Raw genomic sequence first — 16447 nt, forward strand, 5'->3', positions numbered from 1 at the left:
AACATCTCTAAAAGACAAAGTCTGAGCCCAAGCTCTGAGGTCTCCTCCTCAGAGGTCATGGCTTCCCAGAACCACCATATCGTCCCTTGGTTTCTCCAGAACTACAAGTGCCTACACTTCCTATCGTGGCACTCTTGTCTCATTGTTCCTTTTTGTCTTTTTCTTTTTTTTTTTTCTTTTTTGGTCTCCAAATAATTCTGTCAAGCTCTCTCTAATTAAAATAGTAAGAGAATATTGCTTATTAGTCATGTTTGTTTTTCCCTCTTTGCTTTTGAGGCAGTTCTTTTCCCTCTGGTTTCCAGAAGTTTCACTATGATGAGCCTAGACCTGTTTGTATGTGTGTTTTCGTGTGTGCGGGGGGCGGGGGGAGTGGGAAGGGAGGAAATGTATTATGCTTGCAGTTTGGCACGTCAATATACCACCTGATATTTTTCTTTATTTTTGGAACATTGTTGGCTATTGTTCCTTCATACATTCAGCAGCCCTTCTCTCTTCTTGGATTGCAATACGATATCTCTTATGTGTTTAAATATATACAATTTAGTGATGACTGTTTCCTTTGATCAATATAAAATATACCTCAAAGACATCTCTAATCTATTCTCGTTGCTTTCTACGCAATGGTAGGCTACGGTTTTTGCTTGCCTTCTTTTTTGTTCGCTTACATCCAGTATTTCATTTCATATCTCCTTAGAATCTCTGTAAAGTAAGGTTTTGGTGCCTATGAACACATAAATGTGTCCTCCCTGTAATATTTTAAAACGTTCGGAAAACGATGATCTCTACCCTCACTCACCACACACTTCCATCCTTTTTCTTCTTCTCTTTTCAATGGAACAATGCCATGGGACATTTCTGTTTACCATTCTAGACTTTTCTCTTGCATTTACATGTCTTTTGTATCCCACGATGAAGTATATACGGTTGTTCTCCGTGTGGATGTGTGCTTCACGTAAAGCGTATTATTTGTACTTAATTGGTCTCTGGTTAGATCTCTTTGTCTGAATTTTTTTTTCCTGAGTCAGTACATGAGGGTCTGCATCAGTCTTTGTGTTGGAGACATAACAAGCCCTTGTTGGCTTAGATTATAGGTTTGTTAGTCTTTCCCCATGGGTAGCAAGCACCTGGCATACATCTAGTGTTGTTGTGACAACCTACAATGCAGTGACTTATCTTGTGAACGAGGGCACCTTTTTCTCCTTGTGCACGACACAGGGAAATCAGTACGTTCTGAAATACACACCTCGCCCACTCGCCTGGATATTAGTAACTATGGAGGTCTCGCCTGCTGGAAAGAGGAGGCTGTCCTTGACTTTTTCAACCCTAATGCCGTGCATGATTTCAGTAGTGTTACGGACGGTAGTGGAGGTCTCCTTGTGGCAGGTCATAGGGACTGGAGGGGTAACAGAGCATCTTTGGAAGAAAGTTGGCCTACTTGATGGGAGAAACCACCTGAGTTTGTGAAAGGCATGGGAGAGAAGTCACTCTAGTCTTAAAATAAGGCCCTGAGGGAAACCTTGACCTTTGTAGAGCTCTTTGCTCAAGCACTCATGCTTCTCCTTCTCTGAGTAGATAGCTCTTGATGGTGTGTGCCTGCAAGAGTAGCTTCTCTGGTTCCTTCTTTGTTAAGGAAAAATTGGGAGGCAGAGCTTGGCAATTTGAAGGTATATGTGTATTTAGTGTTGTAGCTGATCACTTGCAGGGGAGAAGCAAGCCTAATTTTTTCACTTCTTTGAGAAAACCGAGGACAGTTCATGATTTTTCAGTTTGTAATATTTGCCATTTAAACGTTTGTACAAAAATAGCCCACATTTCCAAGTGACCTTTATGAATTTATGAAACTAGTGAACAACACAAGGGAAAGGTTGGAAGATTATCAATTCCCATTCAGTTATTCTACAAATGGAACTCAAACCCAATGAAAACTTAAAAACTTTTACATGTGAAAGTCCGTGCTGAATTCATCTGGCACTGGAAAGGTGCAAAAATAGGCAAGAACGTATTTTCTTTTACAACTGAAATTACATAAAATGTGCCTTTATAATAAAAAAGGGGGACTGCCAACTTGTCCATTTGTGGAAAGACATGTTTTGGGGACAGTTTAAAGTCACAAAACCTACAGCTTAAAAGAGGCTCCCAGGGGGACGGGGTGCCTGGGTGGCTCAGTCGGTTAGGCGTGTCTGCCTTCGGCTCAGGTCATGATCCCGGGGTCCTCGGATCGTGCCCTGTGTCGGGCTCCCTGATCAGTGGGGAGTCTGCTTCTTCCTCTGCTCCTCCACCTGCTTGTGCGCTCTCTCTCTCAAATAAATAAATAAAATCTTAAAAAAAAAAAAAGGAGCTCCAAGGGGTGCCTGGGTGGCTCAGCCGGTTGAGCGTCCCACTCTTGATTTCAGCTCAGGTCTTGATCCATCAGACATGACAACCATCAGAGTCATGAGACTGAGCCCTGCATTGGGCTCCACCCTAGGCATGGAGCCTGCTTAAGATTCTCTCTCTCCCTCTCCCTATGCCCCTCCCTCCCTTCTCCCTCTCAAAAAAAAAAAAAAAAAAAGAGAAAAAGCTCCAATAAATAAGCAGTAATTGTAGGGAAGGGATGAAGGGGTGTTGGGGTAAAGATGAGAGAACTCCTGCCTCTGGGGAGTGGGGGGGGGGGCGGTACGGGAGTCATATCAGGGAAAATGCCCTTATTTTGAGACAATACCTTCAGAGTATTGTCTTCTTCTTTCTTTGGAAGTGATTACAGCCCTCACTGGGGAAAAGAGTTAAGGAATAAAGCTTCCAAAATAATTCTTCCAAAACTCATGGCCGTTGATTGGAGAAATAAATACTCATTGCCATCAAGTTCTTTCATTCATTTTTTTTTAATTTTCAAATTTTTATTAATTCATTTAAAATAAAATCATTATATGTGAACATAATAACATTTTTATGAAAATAACTATGTTCTAAGGAGATTGGTAGTGATATTAAAAAAAGAAAATAACTATATTCAAAAAATTTTTAAATGTTATAAGAGGAGTGGCATTGTTTTACATTCTTGCAAGTCTTGTCAATGTCTGGCTTCATAGAAGATAGCTGTATTCCATCTGCTTCCTTATTCAGTCTGTTAAATTTTGTTGGTTTGTTTGAAGTATATGAAGAATATGTTGCCTCACACACGTATGCGGCTGAAAAAAATAGGTCTATTTTAGAAGCATTACCAAAAGCCGTTCCACGCAAGATGGGCCGGTGGATTTTATTGTAAAAGCTCTTTCATTCCTTAACCAAAGAGCAAATGGAATAGAACAAAAGTTATACCAGGACTTAAAAAGTTGAAGCTGATCCATCTGAGGGTTCCATTTCTTGATGGTCTGGAATTGACTGTGAAGTTATAGATTGCGGAGTTGCTATTTATACCATTCCCCTTCCGGTTTTTCGTTTTAATATTTATTTATTTGAGAGAGAGAGAGAGAGAGCACAAGCGGGGGTGGGAGGGGCAGAAGGAGAGGGAGAAGCAGACTCGCCGGCTGAGCAGGGAGCCCAATGCGGGACTCGATCCCAGGATCCTGGGATCATGACCCGAGCTGAAGGCAGATGCCCAACTGACTGAGCCACCCAGGCGCCCACCAAGCTAGGATTTTAATTATTACCTGAGACTGGGCATCCTCATGACGAAATTGAGCCTTGAGATTTTATTACGAAATTAAAGTTGTTATTATGTGACCAAGACCAGAACAACTTGGGGTCAGATGGAGTTTTCACCTCAGAATAAGGTGAGAATCTCCCTATCCCATTCATTCAGCAAATACTTGTTGAGCGCCGACTAGGTTACTGGATACATTTTCATATCCAAGCCCTCTGAGGATTGGGGGTTACTTTAACCAACTGAGCCACCCAGGCGCCCTGGGGGTTACTTTAAAAGTTACTTTAGTGTCATTCAAGGTTCTATTTTTAAGACATTGCTCCTGGTGTGCAAAAGAGGATCAACATTTACATATCATTATCTCTATCTATCTGTCATCTGCCTGTCTATACATCCACCTGTATGCATCTTTAGAGGGAAAGAAGAGAGCTGTGCTCTTGTTAGTACGAAAGATAAAAAGAAAACCATCTGCAATATTAGGTACCAACCCTTAATGGAAGCTGTTTGGACAATGGGCCAAAGCATATGGTGAGAAGGCCATCTAGGATTTAATATTTTCATTTAACACCCTTCCCTTCTGATCGCCTCTCTCAAGGATGCATTGCTTTGGTAATCGGAAAAAGTAACCGCCATTGATATTTTGGCTGTCCGCTGGAAGTTACTCCATTAAAGTGCTTCATAGTTGAACAGATGTACGCAAATGTGAATAGGAGAGGATATTCAAATCGGTGGTATGGCTTTAAAACCTTTTTAATATCTTATAGAAAATATGTACAAACAGAATAAAAAACGCTGGAGTCTGTGGACCCACATATTTGCAGTTAACATTCCTCCTAGGTGGTCAGATTACTGATGCTTAACATTTTTCCTACTTTAGTTTTAAACAGCATTTTAGATTTTCCATGTGTATTTTCAAAACAAGGAACTGAAAGGAGCTGAAAATAACATCTGCACTGGAAGCAGAAACACTTGCATGCGTGTGTAGAGCAGAAAGCATGGATTATATGCACCAATATCAGGCATCTTGGGTCTCTAACGTCATCACTCTGGGTGTGTGTATATATCCGTGAGTGTGTGTGTATGTGTGTCTTGGGGATGGGCAGCTATCTGGTGGGAGTTGAGGTGACTCAGGCACTCCTGTTCTGTATGAGGGGCTGGCAGGTCCTGCTGCAGGGAGACTGCAGTTGGCTGAATCACCTGTTTTTCCTTCTCCCTTTTGTTCTGTGTCCTCACATCACACCTGTGTTCTGAGAGCCAGCACACTGAGTTCTCTAAAGCAGAGGACACAGTACCTGCATGATCATACACTCTGGCAAGAAAAAGTTTGTGCAGGCTATGCCCAAAGTAGGTATAGTTAGTCATCATACATTTCATATTATGCCTATGAGTATGTGTGAACAAAGTTGTGCATACATGCATTTATTAGGGAAATAATATTTTGTATTGTGAAACATACCATTTGAAACTGATAATGGATGAGCTAAAACCTATAAGTGAACTATAATACATATTTGAACAGTGTATACAGAAAAGTAGAACCCATTCACAGGGTATTTCTTGCGGGGGTGGGGAGAGGGATTGAGAGAACAATTGCACTTTCTGCATCACACACATCTAAATGTTTGAAATGTATTTAAGTAAAGTTTTTAAATGTCAGAGAAACCACACTGTAAAGAGATTCACAAAAACGATGTGAAAAATCAGCATTCACATGAAACAGTGATCAAATATGCTCTTGAGTGAAGAAATGTAGTCCTAGGTAATATGTGCGGGCATGTGTATATGGATGCATCGGAAGTGTGTGACGAGCCCACGTACCATCATATTGACAGTAAGCATCTTTAATGTATTGCCTCCTATATATCTCTCTCTACCCGTTTTATGTTCTCCACAAACCCATTTAATGTTACTTGAGAAACACCAAAACACACTTACATTATAGACCCCATTTTTGTTACACACACACACACACACAGACACACACACACAAAGCTGCTACTATTAAATCTATGCATCCAAGACAGACAAAAAAAGACTATGATGAAAGCAGTAGTTCCCACGGTTCTGAAATAGGAGGACTAGCCTAAACTAAGTAGCTTAACGTGGAAATAGTTTTGAAACGCAAAAGAAGGAAGCAAATAGACATGTCTACATTATAAATGAGATTTAACTAACATTTCTGTTTCAGAATGGGCTACATTCCAGAGTTGGGGAAGGGAAAATGATGAATCCATCCCCGTCTCATTGGCTTAATTTCCCATCTGCTTTTCTGATTTTCTAGATTGACATTAGAGGTACGTAGGAGGTCCTGAGTATCTACATTTGCTGTCATTTGATCCCTGGAAGGACAGTGCACTTCAGAAGCACAGAGCAGAGGTAAAGGGTCTGCCGGACAAGCAGTTGGAGTGTGTGAATCAACAGATGCAGCTCACAGAACCTCGCCTCCCCCGACCTACGTGGTGTTCTGTAAGACGTTCCTGTTTTACTAAACATTTCATTGGCAATCATTTCGTGATGACACTTGCAGTGTGGTTTATTTTGCTCCTCACTCTACAGCCACTTCTTTACACAAATATGTGCTGGGGGCAGGGGAAACAGCCTTTTAAGCCACCATAGAGAAATGAAAAAGGGCAGGTCACAGCCAATGGCCCATGCCTGCAGCAATCCTTATGAAGCATGGTACCAGTAACCACCACGATGACCTTCGTGAGCCTCTGGATTCTAAGCTCATGCTCTTGAACACAACACTGTGCTGACATTCAGTGTCTGTAGGCTGGAGATCGCCTCTGGCTTCCTTGGGTGCACAGGGTGGCATTCGCACCCCCAGAAAAATGAAAGCTGAAGCATTCCCCCAGGATGAGCCCCAGAGAGCCCAAAAGGCACAGGATGTCCAATAACACAAATGAGATCTGGAAAATGACACCCACCTCCCCACACACATGCTCTTTAATATTGCAGTAGTAACAAGCAGGGCAAGAAGTTGGGTTTGGAAAGTAATAAAATTCCTCTGGTATCTTCTGCATTCCCCCCCCCCCCCCCGATACTTGCCATGTATTTACCCCCTGTCTGATACACACTCTTTATATTTCTTTATCTCTTATCAATTCTCATTGACCAATGTTCTTCTACTTTCACCAAAGGAATTTTTTTCTAATACTTTTCTTCTTTTCCTTTTCCACATTCCAGTATTCTCCAGTATAGTCCATTCAAAACACAAGTTCCAGCGACCCTGGGAGATTCAGGTGAAGAAGGACAGGCCACGCAAGCCGTAAGCCCTTTGTGGTCCCAGGCCAAAGAGGTGTGGTGAACAACACTGCTTTAGGGAAGACCTGCCGTGCCTGTGGGTATGATGGCCAGACCTCACGACCTCTGTTAATTACCTCTTGAGAGGAAACTCAAATCATAATGGATGCTGAGTATGTCCTATGCAATTGGAAAGGCCGTTTTTGGCCAGCAAAGGTTTTGTCCAGATCTAGGATCTCACCAAAAAATAAGAGGAAAGGGGCACTTTCTCTAAAAGTTGAGATACTCTCCATAGATGAAAAAATTGAAGTGAAAAGCACAGACATAAAGATCCTAAATGAGTCTCAAGTTGAATACATTACCTCCTTGCTAATAGCCGAGTCGGAGGCCAGTGTCCCACCAGGACAGGAAGTGCCCTACAGAAACGCTCTTACAGTGGCACTGGAGATTCTGAATGAGAGAGCAAATTTGGGTCCAGCAAGAGCATCAGATGACCCAGAGACCACTAAGCCGTCCCAAAGGGGACCACAAAAGCGATCTCGTAGAAAGTACCGGAAGCCCAAAGGGAACTTACTGAGGAGTCTTAGGAAAAGCAAAAAACTCAAATCGCTGCTGGTATGTTCACAGGGTGAGGACGCCCCAGACGGTGGCCGACCACAGGCACACAGAACCGTCACTCCGATTCCAAGGAAAATGCGAGGGGAGAAAGAGGGCAAGGGAAAGAGGGACACCTCAAGAGTTAGGCCCTTGCGTTGCCCAGTCGAGGAGGAGGGTACAGGTGCTAAAGATGGAGGCGCCCTTCCATCTCCGCCACCAGGGTTCAACCTCACTGTACCCAAGGCTCTGAAAGAAGAGGCACGTGACACCTACCCAAAGACCCTGGCTGCCTCCTCTGAATGCTCTGCCTTCTCCGGGAATGTTGGGGACCACGGAGAGGGTCCCTGGAAGCCAGGCTTGGAAGGTGTGGCAGCATCCTCCAGTGCCCCTAACCCGAAGCTGCGTTATTCACTCCGTCTGGCAAATAGAAAAAGGAAGCTGCAGGTACCAGAGTTTGAGAAAGGGCTGCAAGAACTTCAGCCTTCCGTCAACTCAAAGGCTATCGGCCCCACCACTGCTATTCAAAAGGATGTCGGCAAGGAAATGGGACAACCGACAAGCATGGCTTTTCCACGGGAGCCTTGTGCCATTGAAGGAGGAATGATGGTCTGGTTCAAATTTCAGGATCACCCATTTTGGCCAGCGGTGGTAAAGAGTGTCAGCCAAACAGAGCAGACTGCAAGGGTGCTTTTGATTGAGGCAAACATGCACGGCGAAATGAGTGGCATTCGAGTCCCTCTTCGAAGATTAAAGCATCTGGACTGTAAAGAGAAAGAAAAACTGATGAAGAGAGCCAGGAAAGCGTACGAGCAAAGCGTGAACTGGTGTTTCTCCCTGATTTCCCACTACAGAGAAGGGCTCAGTCGCGGGTCTTTTGGAGGCTCTTTCCTGGACTATTATGCTGCCGACATCAGTTACCCAATCAGGAAAGCCATCCAAGACGGGGATGTGGAGATTGATTTCCCAAAGGTGAATTATGCCGACCTGGAAGATTCTGAGGAGGAGGCCTCCCTGGGCGGGGAGAGGCCCTGCAAGAAAATTCTCCCTGACCGCATGAGGGCTGCTCGGGACCGAGCCAACCAGAAGCTAGTGGACTTCATCGTGAAAAGAAAGGGAGCTGATCACCATCTTCTGGACATTGTCAAAGGCAGGAAAGAGTCCAGGTGGCTGGCATCATTTCTGAATTCAAGCAGGTACGTGATCTGCGTCGAAACATACCTGGAGGATGAAGACCAGTTGGATGTGGTGGTGAGACATTTACAAGAAATCTACAAACAGATAGACAAGAAAATGCTGACTCTGACAAGGGATGACAAAGTGAGTTTCGTTCTGGAAGTTCTTCTGCCAGAAGCAATCATTTGTTCAATCGCTGCACTTGATGGATTAGGCTACAAGGAGGCAGAACGGAAGTACCTGCGGGGGCCACCTGTGCGTTACCGGGAAAAAGAGCTATTTGATAAACATATCCTCAAGGAAGTGAGAAAGAGATCAGCAACAAGGGGCAAAGCTAAATAACTCCTCCTGCGCCCGCGCTTCAGCAGGGCGACCTCTCACTGCCCTGTCTGCATGAAATGTGTGATTCCTTCCTTTCTCTATGGCATGTAAATATGTTCTGTAAATCTGAGACCCCGGGAACATGCTGGATTCATTTTGGAGCAATCTCTAGCACTTATGGGTAGCACGGCCATCATCATTTCTGGTTCCCAAACGCTTCACAAACTAATTTGTTAGAATACTGCAAACAGTTCTACTTCCCTCTACTCCCTTGGATGTGTACTTGTCCAGGTGTTTTCATAATGTTGCTTTTGACAGTACTTCATATTTCAATATAGGATGCGCATTCTTTTTATTACATCAAGGACCCCTGGTGTCAGACATTAAGCAACAATCGTTTTTGAAATCCAGGATAGATGCTCACAGAAACTTCACGTGGATTTCTCATCCTTTTTGCGACGCCTCAGTGTAAATGATTGGATTCCTTCTTGAGATAATTCCTGAATTTGATCTGCCATGCTTATTTGTTTGGAAAAATAGCCCCGAGGGGTGAAGCCAACAGCAGAGATGTTTTCTACATATTGTCACTACCTTCAAATGGTTCTTGGAAAAGCAGTCTGGAATCCAAAGTCAATGGGTCATCTGCATGCAGTCCACAAGTGGATGAACGAAATCTCAACGGGCAGTAAACATTTTGTCAGCCTGTGCAAGACTGTTAACTCTTCGCTTCCCTAAGATTCCACTTAGGGAAGTAGCTCTTGTTCGGTGGCTAAGTGGTTTCCTAAAACAGACAGCCTCCTGGCTGTCCTCCTAACTGACTGGATGCTTTACACATAGAGGTTTATCCCCACGTGGAAGACAACGAGAGTAACCATACACACAGTTTAGCTATTTTAGACCTAGGAATTCAAGCTCACTGCTAGGAGCCCATCTAAGTGACACAAACTGCAGGGAAGCGTGCGCTTTGTCCTGGACCTGTGTCCCCTAAAACACGGTCATTTGTCTCATACCAAGCAAGCTTTCTCTTTTGACTTATTCATTGACTAGCCCTGACAGGTTCCAACAGTTATAACTGCAGGCTGGTAGGTCATTCCAGGCTGCTTGAGCAACAGATGGACGAGGACCTGGGAACTCAGAAATGGGCAACAGAAAATCTTCCATTTGGCTAAATATGGCTGTTGTCAGAATACAATGAAACACATCTCACTAAAAGATAAATTCTGAAGCCCATGAATTGCTATCCTAACTTGAAACAAGATTTTTTTGAGGAAAAAAAAATGTCAGAAAAGCTAGTTTACTTTTAAAACTTGTTGTGAAAATAAACACTAAAGGTTTAACACGAACCTGAGTGCATTTTTATTCTTAGAGGGAGTCAACTGTCACTCACAGGCCCACGTTATGTGTTCATGTGGCCGTGAGATGTGTGTGTGTAAAATTTGTTAAGAGTTAGCTGTTTTGATTCACAACAAAACCATTGTATCTTTCACCTTGAACTTCTGTTTCATACTTTAGATTGTACAACTACATAGTTGGTGTCTCTAAATATGTATATATAATATATGTACATACACATACATACGTGTGTGCGTGTGTGCGCATACTATTTTGGAATTTCAGTGATTTAGTCATCATCTTTTAAAGTTTATTATGAATTTTCTTCTCACCCTAAATAAATACTCACTTTCATGCTTGCTTTCATCATTTTAGAAGAGGGCCTTCCAAATTGTGTAAGCTTCAGACCCACCAGAACCTTCTTTGGGCTCTGCCTGAGAGACACCAATGACTCCTGAGGCATTCTGCCTGGGCTAATCCACAGTGACATCTTCATGGCCCTGAAAAGTACTTGGAAACACACCATCTCCATGCTCTATGTGGACCTTGTACACTGGAACAACACACTTTAGTTCTTCCATAAACATTGTGTCTCTCTGAATCAAATATATCACTCAACTTCAGCCTTCTCATATAGCCGGATCTGGCTCTACATTCTAATATTTTCTTCACTATCTCATTCATCCATCCATCCATCCATCCACCCACCCATCCACCCACTCATCCATCCATCCATCCATCCACCCATCCATCCATCCATCCATAGCATTGTGAGTCAGTAGAGCAAGTAAGATGTGGTTTAAGACTCTGATCTGAGGATAAATTTCAGGTGCCATAGAAAGAAGATGACAATCTTGGGACCCAGGTGACAATCTAATTTCTAAGATGACTGTGATGCTCTCCTTCACATTCTTAGTGAGAAATATTTATCGGCATCATGGATTGATTGCCTATATGTGAGACCAGAACCCTGGATTTTCCCATACTTGTGAGATTGTGAGTATCTCTTGGTTTGGGGTGAAGGGAGAGGACCTGGTCCCTCCTGGGGTGTCATTTGTGCCTGAGGCATTCACTGAAGAGGGCAACATGCCTAGAACACGCATCTCTTCTCCACTTGAACCAGGATCACATTTGGGGTGTGCAGCCGGATTTGGGGGGCTGGCTGTGTAGACTCTGAGATACCTCCCAGCATGAGCAGTTGTTAAGGTGGCTCAGAGATGGCCCTGAACTGGTTCTCTATCATGGGTGTGTGTGTGTGTCTGATGGGATAGCCCAACCTGTCACCCACCCTAACTTACTGGATCGAGGAGACCTCCTCTCCTGGGGTCATAAGGCAGATGGTGGAACATCAGGCCCTGACCGTAATTGTTGGTTGGCAGAGACGCATGGAGATGGAACGCACAGAATTTACGGTTCTCCATATTTACGTATGGATCTGACAAAGAAAAAGTGGAACCCCGAGACACACTAAGGTGGCGAGCATGAGAACACTGAATACCCAGAATCCCCTGAAACCTCACCTGGGCATTAGCAGCCCCCTAACTCTTGCTACTGGAGAAGCTTCCTTGTTCCTGGAGACCCTGCAAAGACCTCATCTAAGGCAGCCACCCAAACAGATGTTGCTTCTCTTATTCAACATTAATCTCTGCTAACTTCCATTACTATCGGACTAATAACAAGGGTAGGTAAGACTAGGTAAGGTGACAGCACAAGAAAAAAAAATACAGTTTGGTTTGGGTGGGAAATGCCTTACATTCAGAAGAAACTGTAGGACCTGGCTCATATGTACTTGCATGAAGTGAGATAATATATGTGCCAGTGGATTTTGAGAATGTTGGTCCCACAGGACAGGGAACAGAATATAAGTCAGTATGGAGAGAACTTATTAACGTGGGAGCACAGAGCTGTGACTCGGGGTTTGATGTCCTTAAAGGGGCCAACCCAGCCCCTTTGAGGGCCCCTATAATGTGCATATTATAGAAGCGTGGACAACAAACAGTCTACAGTAAATGACATGGAAATACTGGAACTTCCTAGGCAGAGAAAATTGAGGAACTGGCGAGAAGGTCCAGGGGAGTAGGTTTTTAGATACGACTTATAATGTGAGATCAGACGTCCTACCTCCAGCCTCTGTTTCTTTGGAGGGCAGAGAAATCACGACTCAAATAAGGAATGTGCTGGTGAAGTGGCACTGGCATCTTTGAAGAGCTCAGTGCTGACTCTCCTCTGCAAACCACTGTTGGAAGCAAGCGATGATGGCATGGAACTGGCAATCAATGGAGATGACAGCATTCTCAAAAGGCAGGGGCCCAATGGTGGCACAAAACTACCAGGGGCAAGGTGGGCATCATTACCATACCGGGCAGCAAGGCCAGGGTGGAGTCAGTCTCAGCTGACTGACCGGAATCTGTGGCAATATAGATAGTATAGATAGTAGGTAGTAGTGTTCTAGGGTCTGGATGTATGGACAGCTGGCTGGGGTATTACTTGATTCTCGTAAGGAAAAAAAAAAAAAATGAGAGCTGGTAAGCAGAAAGCTGATGCTAGCAACCGTAGTGGAAAACATTAGTCCCCCACCAAGTGTCGAGGTCTAAGTCAGCCCATGGGCCCAGAGCCTTGATTAAGGTGGAGGTCAGAAAAACCCAGCCAAGCCTTTCCCAAAAACCTGTGTCTATTTACCAAGGTAAATGTGCACTGTGGTAAGGAGGATACCTGCATTTGAAAAAAAAATATGGAATATGAGTTCTCTGCTTATAAAGGGGCTTCTGAAGTCTAGATGATAATGGACTTCTGCCTCATTTTAATCTGACAGGAAATCCAATGGTTCTGTGGATCACCCAGGGTTTTTTTTTTTTTTTTTTTCTCCAGGCTCTCAGTATATTGTTGGCAATCACGTACTTGGTAGGTGGCAGAATCTTCATATTAGCACAAGTGACATTATGTGGAAAGGCACACATGGAAGCCTATCAAGCTGCTATCTCCTTACAGTATAAGAAAATATAAGCAGTACTGATTCTATACTAAGAAAGGAGAGAAGAGTCAGATTACTAAAATCAGAAATGGAAGTGGGGACATTACTATTGGCCTTACAGAGATTAGGAAAAAAAAAAAGATGGCAAGTGAGCGCTATGAACAATTACACATCAAAAATTAGACAAGTTAGATGAAATGGACAATTTCCTGGAAACAAACAAAACTCACTCACGAGGAAATAGAAATTCTCAATAGACCTATAAAAAAATAAAGAGATTTAATCTATTATAAAAAAGGAGAGCTGGACTTTAGCTTCTACTGCTGACAGAATGACAGACCTCTCATCATACACCACTATAAAACAGGATCAAGGAGATGAAGTGACTGTTTTCTCCACTGGAGAATTGGCAGCCTAGACTGCACAACTGAGAGAAGAGAACCCACCCTAGGCCCCACCATGCTGCAACCCTCTCCCTGAGAAGGGCCTGGAATCTGCATAGCAGGGCATATGAGGAGGGAGCTGTGCAAAACCAGGGAGCCCCAAAGTGTGTATAGGGGTTCCTCATGAGTCCCTGGGCCACCGCAGCGCTGCACATGCAAGAGGGCAGTGGACACCAGGCCGAGAAGCTGTGCCTGCTGAGGGGTTGAGAGCAGAACAGGACCTGAGGCACAGCTATGGCAGAAGATCTACCTGGACTCTTCATCAAACCTAGACAGCTAGATAAGACCCCAGAAAGGTCACACATCAGGAAGGAGAACCATGACCAGGAGAAAAGGACTATTCTAGACCTGCCCAAACAAAGCCTAAAACTACACTTTGGCAAGAGGCAGGGGTAAGACAGATTGTGGAGAATGAGTCCTGACAAGTAAGAGAGACCCTCCATCAGGTCAGCCCCCCTCCTTTTGTCCTTCATGTCACCCCTCTTTATGCCTCCCTGAGGACCAATGTGCAAGCATTCTGGACATTTCTGTGGGCGTGGTCCCAGCGATCCAGAGCCACGTCCAGAATTGCCATGAGGCGCTGCAGATGAGGGACCGCCCTGGGCTTGAGATGCCGCCGGAGCAACAGCAGGCCAGTCTACTTGCTCCGTGCCCCCAGCAGGCCCCTGCCCTGGTGCTGGTGGGCTGGGGCATGTGTGTATTTATTTATTCATGTTCCTGCAGCCCCGGGTCTGACTGACAAGGAGACCACCCAGCTGGGGGCTCCAGTTTCAGGGTCAGGGCCCAAATCCTCCCAGAGGGGAGCTGCACTGGCGGGGAAGGCCTCAGGGAATGCATGGAGAAGCAGCCCGGTCATGCGGGAAGGAGCCCCTGAAGGGGGCAGGGGGTGCATGCGTCTCTCAAAGCTCCTGGCCTGGTGGGAGCACAGGGTGCTCCAGGTGGAGGTAGCCTGGCCAACAGGTAGAGAGGCCCATGAGGCCTTTGGGAGGGCCTGGAGGGGGCAAGACAGGGAGCAGGTCAGGGAAGAGCCAAGCCACCTGCCGGTAAGGGCAAAGACTCCTGGCACCTGGGGCCCTGGGCTCTGACGGTGGCAAAGTCCCTGCTGCTGCACATCTCTAGGCAACCCCCCACAGAGGAGGGGGGCCGATGGGGCTGCCAAGGCCAGAAGGGCCTGGAGGGAAGGAAGGAGCCAAGGACAGGGGGAGTGACTGAGAGGCAAGCACCATCCTGCGCGCCCTGCAGGTGGCCTCCGTGGTGACTCAGGGCCCCATGTACTTGCATGTAGGGATGCAACTGCCTTCCACCTCTGCGGGACACACCTGCTCAGAGGAGGGGTCAAGGACACATCCTGGGCGGGGGGATCTGCTTCTTTCACTGCTGACCCAGAGGGGGACCCAGGCCCAGGGCATCCCTCTCCCAGAGATGGGCACTGGGAGGTCCTGGAAGGGGTGTGGGGGGGGGGGCATCAGTGGGGTCTGTTGCTGGCCTGTTCACTCACATCTCCAGGTGGCTGTTCTATTCAGTCAGGTCAGCCCTTGTGCCAGAAGCTGAGCACAAAGAAAAGAAATGGCTAATGCTCTGTGCTCCAGGACTCCACTGTCTCTCAGAGGAGAGGCAAGGGAGGGTTTTGCCATCACCATAAAGGTCTAAAGGCGTTGGGACAGACTGGGCCCAATTAACTCTCAAAACTTCCTTCCACTGAGGAAAAACTACTGGGAGCAGAATACCAATCAAGCAAGATAGGAATGGTAGGGTCAAAGAAAAGAGGTCCAGATAAAAGTGAGGGAGAACAAATTGAGATGATCACAGAAAGTAAGTGGACATATTTTTTACAGTTCTCAAAATCAACAGAAGAGGGTGCTCTTTATATGTGAAATTAGAAAATCTATATATATATTTTTTAATCCTCCTCTACAATTGCAAGAAAACTAATTTGGGGTGAAAAAGAGTAATAGAAAAAGATCAAAGGCAAATCTCACACAAAGTTATTAGAATAAAACAAAGAATATAGGGCATCCCTCTAGACATTGAAAGCATCCTGGAAAGAAATGTGCACAAAACAGATGGAACTACAATCCTTCATTGTAAAGCAAGTTAAGGCATTAAGAAAATGATTCAAGACATGAAAGAACAACATAAATCAGAATGGAAAAACTCAGGAATAAGATGATAGACTCAGGAAAGAATAGGAAATAAAAGATTTTTTTAAAGATTTTATTTATTTATTTATTTGAGATAGAGAGTGAGAGAGAGCATGAGCCGGGGTGAGGGACAGAGGCAGAGGGAGAAGCAGACTCCCCACTGAGCAAGGAGCCTGATGTGGGACTCAGTCCCAGGATCCTGGGATCATGACCTGAGCCAAAGGCAGACGCTTAACCAACTGAGCCACCCAGGTGTCCCAAAATAAAAGATTTTTAAAATTCCTTTAAATTTCAAAACCGAAGACTAAAGTAAAAGGAACTGAAGAATGCATAAATGCCACATATAATGCCTTAAGAGAAGTAGAAGAAAATAAGGGAATTGTTTAAAGAGGAAAGATGAATAAAAATATGAAGAGTATTTGAAAGAAAATGACAAACTCAGGAGAAAAGCAATAAAAAAATCTAATATACATATAATAAGAGTCCACAAAAATTAAAAACCAAAGAAAAGGAAAAGAAAAAATACTAAAATGCATAATTCAAGAAAACTTTCCTGGCACAAAACCAGATTCAAAATTACAAATTGACAGATTACACCAGGTAC

General features: G+C 44.5%; 1 long non-coding RNA gene across 2 annotated transcripts; it reads right to left on the reverse strand.

Moving 5' to 3' along the window:
• Nucleotides 1–2842: 2842 nt before the first annotated feature.
• LOC144380830 (uncharacterized) lies at nt 2843–11873 on the reverse strand. 2 transcript variants are annotated; one of them, XR_013445023.1, is made up of 3 exons: nt 10638–11873; nt 7736–8680; nt 2843–3167 (listed from the first exon to the last, which is right to left on the reverse strand). It is a non-coding gene; the product is annotated as an uncharacterized LOC144380830 (long non-coding RNA). The 2 variants fall into 2 exon arrangements; XR_013445022.1 differs by having other exon boundaries at nt 7736–11873.
• Nucleotides 11874–16447: the final 4574 nt, after the last annotated feature.

The sequence above is a fragment of the Halichoerus grypus genome, unplaced genomic scaffold (assembly GCF_964656455.1).
Source record: "Halichoerus grypus unplaced genomic scaffold, mHalGry1.hap1.1 HAP1_SCAFFOLD_214, whole genome shotgun sequence".
Lineage (NCBI taxonomy): Eukaryota > Metazoa > Chordata > Mammalia > Carnivora > Phocidae > Halichoerus > Halichoerus grypus.